Here is a 6,269-nt window from a genome sequence, read left to right as displayed (position 1 = left end):
CGTAGGAACTACAAAACGCAGTATTCGGATGAGAATTAAAGAACATGAAAGGCGCTGCCAACTAATCTGACCTGAAATGAACATGATCTAAACCAAGTCAGACATAAGATCTCATTTGAAGACACAGAAATTCTTGACAACTCTTGACAGCTACTACGTCAGGCTGTACAGGGAAGCCAGTAAAATCCACAAACACCAGGACAGTTTCAACAAAAAGGAAGAGAGGCTGAAAATAAAGAAAACCTGAATACAGGTACTAGAAAACACCAAAACCAAAATCCAGAGACATTCAAGGCAACTGCAAATGAATTCCACCAAGACACATGCTAATGCACTTTTTGTATGTGATGCACTTGATGTTTGATGTGCTGCTATGTGATGTAATATTGGTTAAAATTATAATAAAGATGCTATACACAGGCACATGCTAATGCATCGTATAAACCCCCATCCCCATGTGGTAGACAAAACACATTCCTCACCACACAATCACTCCGCACTGTGCCATGGAGAGAAACACATCATACTATGACATGCCTCTGAAGATGCCAGCCATAGATACAGGCAAAAAATTACCAGACCACAGCCACACAGCCCAGAAAACCCACAATACCCAGATTGTGCCCATGTTTACACAAGATACTGAACTTATGCAAGGCCAAACAGGGGACCTCTCTGCCTTATCAGCTTCATGCTCAAAATTAAACCATGCCTTTGCGTAGTCAAAGAAGTCAACAGAGCAAGGACCTGTAGCTCAGGGGTTGAACATCTGGTTGACATACATTAGGTCCCAGGCTCAATTTCCAACATCTCTCATTGAAAGAATCAGGCAGTAGGGGTTGTGAAAGAGTTAAGCCGAAACCCCGGAGAGTTGCTGCTGGTTACCAGAAGCGTGACAAAGCTACTTCTGAGTAGGGTCGCATGGTCTGACTTCCCATTTATAAAAGCAGCTTGCGGAATTCCTGATGTAGTTTTTTTTTAAAGCTGGTCTCCTTGTCCCCCAAAACGAGCCGCCTCGCATACTGTAGTACTGCTCTTTCCTCTATTGCAGAGAGAAAGCTGAGGCTGATTGGGAGGGCGCATAACCCCCAGAGAGTTGGGTAAAAACTTATCTGTAGTGCCGGTTTCTGGCGCTTTGGGTTGACTGTTGAGTCGCTGCATTTATCCTCCCCATCCCTTTTCAACTGGGCTGGTTCCCTAAGCAACACAGAATTAAATTCTATCACCATTTTTAATAAAAGCCAGATGCTGAGATTCACAGATTTTTTCTTTTTGTTGTTTCACACAACAGGCTTAGCAGAACGCAGCAGCACCTGGCAGGAATGGTGGGGGCGGGGAGGGGAGGAAACATTTCAGAGTTCAGCCCATCTCACTCACCCCCGCCTTCCAGCTGCTATACCCTTTTCCGGATAAAGATGACAGGAGATTTGTGAATTCATTGGCCATTTCCTGGACCGTTTTTGTTCTAGAATGCTGTGAAGCGGAGCATTCTAGAACAAAGACGGTCCAGGAAATGGCCAATGAATTCATAAATCTCCTGTCATCTGCCCTGAGCCAGAGCAGTCGTCGAGAGACCACAGTGGACAGGTTGTCCTCCTTCCATTCAGAGAAGGACCCTTCCCAGGTAAGTACCAATGGTCAATCTCCCTGCTGGATAAAGGCTACCCTCTTGGGAGGATGTCTCAACCAAATACTGTGTATCACAGACCATCTTCTACAAGAGACCCCCTCACAGCTCTTAAGGCACAGCGGATTTTGTCACAACTTGCTTGGGAGAGCTACCTGGTGCTGATGACAGATAGCCACATGGCAGACCCAAAGGTGAGATTGCACCCCTAGGATCACTGTGCAAAATTTCATCCAGTGTGGTAAGCTTGTGAGCAGGGCTTATCTTTTTCATGCACTTTCTGTATGACATCTAGTTGGGTTACAAAATATTTCCCTGTGTAATTAAGTGACTGAGAGACCAGAAGTCACTGTTGTGAATCTGAATTGTAACAAGCATGTTACCCTTAGCTCCCCTCCACAGGCAAATCTAGGGAAAATGTAGCCTGGTGCAAAATCTGAGTTTTCTGCCCCCCCCCCCCCCCCCCGGGTGGCCAAACAACTTTTTTTGCACCATCTTCCAGCCTTCTGAAAGATGCGGGGACTGTCTTGAAGTCAGTGTATGACCCAGGGGGAAGGAGGAGAGGTGTGTGGGGGCGATTTCCACCCCATGTGACTAAATGGCTGCAGCCCGGGGACATTGAACCCCATATGTCCCCCTGGGCGGTACGCCCCTACTCCCTTCTGTGCAGCCACAAGCCAATGTACCAGGATCCTAGCAGGGCAAGGCCAGTGAGCCTGGTGGATAAGGATTGCAATACGAGATGCATGAAGCTCTTTGAACACTCCAAAGCGCAATATAAATGCTAAACATTACAGTGATTATGGCTCCTTTCAAGGGCGGTGTCCCTAGAGTGCATGTTCATCCTTCTCAGAACTACTGTCAGACTAATGCACTGTGGCTTGGGTTTCCTTTCTCAATTTCCACCAGAAAAAATTCTTATCATGGCAGCTGGAAAACCCAAGGAGCTGCAATTTAGCTGATAGGGATCCAGCTGCATGCAGGGTAACAGCACAAGCATCCTCCATTCTCCCTGTTAAGAAATACTTCGACAGTTTGGAGAGGGGGAAGGGCTTCCAAAGTACCAACTGCAAGAAAAAGCATGCATCTGGCATTTGTGGTTTTGGGAACTGAACACACTGTTTTTAAAATTAGTTCTTGTGTTCCAGCCATTTATAAATGAAGCACAGGCTACTGAAAATGCAGTCTTTAAGTCCTTTATTAACACTCCAAAACATCACATCCTAAAGCCAGAGGGCATCTTCCTTTTCCCTTCTCCACAACACACTCTGCAAATAGAGGGGAAAGATATGCATAGATACAAAAGAACGGTCAAAGCAATTAAAAAAAACAACAACTGCAAAATGCGCATGAGCACCATTAGAAAGATCCAAGCAAATATACAATCTGCATTAACAAATTGTGATCGAACGATGAGGTTACAGTTCACGCACACACTTTACACTGAAGAAAAGAATACTGATTAACAGCTAGAGCCACAGCTTATAAAAAGCCCACCTTGTTTCAATCTTACACATGCAGACTGTCTTCCCAAATAAATAGGATTGCATTTAAATGACACACAGAAGAGTTTTGTTAATTTTAAATGCAATTGCCTCTGGGGTTGGCTTCCTTTTCAGGCGCCCCCAAATAAGGAGGGAACGCTGCCAACAGAGAGCAGCAATCCAGTATTCTCCCAGCCCTTAATACTGACATTTTTAAATCAACGTACATGGTTACTGAAGCAGTTCATTGTCTATACTTCTATAGTTATGTAAGATGCCAAATGCCAGCAACATGTTCTGAGCCTGCTACATTATTAATGTTAGTTATTTGATTGTCTCCAGGTAGGCTGAAGTGCACAAGCGGCTTATTTGCTATCGTATTTTATGCAGTCCACAAGGTAGAAAATGCAGAATGGGATTCCTGAGAATCTATTTTCAGTTTCTTTTTAAGAAGCCTGCAAGCTTCACTTTTGAAAAGGCCAAGTCATGTGTTACTGAAGATATGTGATCGAGTACATGATGCAGCAGCCAAAGGTTAGAGGTTGGAAGGGTTAGGGTATGTTTCTTTTGCAGTCCTGCACAATTCTCCCCTCACCTACCTGTTGATTGCAATTAAAGAATACAAGAGGACCTAATTCAGCCAGAGTTTTTGAAGTTGAAGGTTTATAGCATAGAAAATTAAGTGCAAGTACCAATATGCTTGCCCATACATAACACTTTGCAAGATATGGTAGCGTCTACAGTATGCATGGGGAGAGATGCCAAAAGAAAGCCTGCTGCAGGCTTGCAGGCAGGCGGGGTTAGGCGATGGGCGGCTCCCCCAAGCCCCGCCCCCAGACCTTTGTGCAGGCCAGCTTTTGCCCTCCCCAGGCCCTGGGGACTGTAGGAGTCGGCCTGCAGGGAGACGAGGGAGCAGGGGCGGGGGCGCAGCACCCAGAGAAGGTTTGTCCCCAGGTGCCATTTCCCCCCAAACGCCCCTGATTTCCAGCAAGCAAAAGTTTTCACAAAACCCCAAACATGACCACTTTGGGCTAACACTTGATGATGATTTCATTCCTCCCTCGATTGTTTGACCTAACTAATGGGTTCTAATGGAGCTGCAGCAGATCAGGCTCAATTCAAGCAGGGATAACTTTTCTTTTGCAAGTTTTTAGGGCTTTTAGCACAAAGATGCTAATAGCTTCCAGAGCACTTAAAAAGTAAGGGTGGGGGAATAAGAGCAATACGCCTTCCCACTCTTCAGTTTCACTAAGTGTCGCCTATTAAAGTCATTGCCATGATTAGTGCTGTTTGAGCTGCCAAATATGCAGATATTCATCTTATCAGAATTCCCCTGCATGCAGAAGCAAGCCAAAAGCAGCCAAGGACACTGACTTACAAGCTGCAGGTGTGCAGAAGTATCTGCATATATGGAAGTGGTTCTCCCTCCACTTGTGTACATATTCCACGGCATATGTACTCTCTCAATGGCGGCCAAGTGTCACTTAAGACACTGTTTGGCACATGCTGTTCGCCAGCAGCCCTGGCATTTGGGAGGGGTCATGGCTGAGTGATCCAGCATTTACTGGGCACACAAAGAAGAGTTTGGATTTATATTCCCTGTTTCTCTCCTGTAAGGAGATTCAAAGGGGCTTACAATCTCCTTTCCTTCCCCTCTCCCCACAAGAAACACCCTGTGAGGTGGGTGGGACTGAGAGCTCCAAAGAACTGTGACTAGCCCAAGGTCACCCAGCTGGCATGTGTTGGAGTGCACAAGCTAATCTGGTTCACCTGATAAGCCTCCACAACTCAAGTGGCAGAGCAGGGAATCAAACTCGGTTCTCCATATTAGAGTGCACTCTGGCTCTCAAAGGCCTCAATTTCCACCACTACAAGTTAAAGGGGGCTCCAGTAGCAGTCCTGGGGGAGAGACCCTGGTGAGTTGCTCCCACTAGGCAACAATAGGTTACATACGGATTGATGGTCTGACAGGGCATAAGGCAGTGTCTGTGTTCTCACTCGTTCATTTAATGCCTTTTTCGGTTTTTCTTTCCTGCACAGGTTTCTCACTTCTTTCAGCACTTTGCATTTATCTGCAAGAAACTAACGTTTGTAATCCAATCTCTGGAGTAGGCCCCCCCTTTTTTAAAAAAAGGCACCTAATAATCCTTAAATGCTTTCCCATCCTCTCAGCTCCCATCACCACTATTAGAGGGTGGATGTGCTTAATTTCCCCTCCCCCACGGTTCTAAAAATGGTTCTGCACATTTCTCTCGCTCTCCGAACAGCTCTGCAGAACAGTGCGTGTCAAACAGATTAACAGGTTATGACAGGAAGCCTTTTCCCCTCAAAGAGCTCTCCTTGTTTACATCAGCACGCTGCCCATTTACTGTTTATGATCTGGTGGGGGGCAGATTGAGCAGATTTAGCTTGCTAATATGGTCTTCACAGAAGTATGCCCGGGGGGGGGGGGGGGGGGGGGATGCAAGCAGCCAGGGAAGGAACCAGGCACATAAATAACAGTTTTGCCACCCCAGTTCAGGTGCAATGCAGACGACCCCCCCCCCCTTTTTTTCATGACTTCGCCCAGATTAACATTGCAGCGAAATGATGAAGGAAAATGGCAGGTTCGATTCAGACTAAATTTGCTATTGTACTGATTGCCAAAAAACACTGTGGGATAGGAGACCCTGGGGAATAGCACAAGGGGGATTTGCAGCTGGAAGGGCAAACGGGTAGCAATTGTGAATTTAGGCTGGATTTTAGCCTGACTGCATTTAGGCTGAAATTTGGTGGTGAAAAGCTGCATCAAGGCATGGCTGACTTATGACAACCCCATAAGTTTTTCTAGGCAAAAGATGTTGAGGAGTGGTTTGCCATTGCCTGCCTCTGGATAGTGACCCTGGACTTCCTTGGTGGTCTCCCACCTAAGTACTATCAGCGTTGACCCTGCTTAGCTTCCCAGATCTGGTAACATTGGGCTAGCCTGGACCACCCGACAGAAATTTAGTCTGGTTCTTTTCAGAACCTGGTGGATGCCGCCCACGTGGCAGACCCCAAAAACGGTGGATGGACACAATCAATGAAGACCTGCGGGCAAAGAACCTTACCCCAGAAGACACTCAAAATTGTGACCTTTGGAAGAGACAGTTACAAAATTGACCCGGCATGTGCAGGAA

Source organism: Sphaerodactylus townsendi, linkage group LG13 (assembly GCF_021028975.2).
Source record: "Sphaerodactylus townsendi isolate TG3544 linkage group LG13, MPM_Stown_v2.3, whole genome shotgun sequence".
NCBI classification, from domain to species: Eukaryota; Metazoa; Chordata; class Lepidosauria; order Squamata; family Sphaerodactylidae; genus Sphaerodactylus; species Sphaerodactylus townsendi.
Note: the sequence above shows the minus strand (reverse complement) of the source record.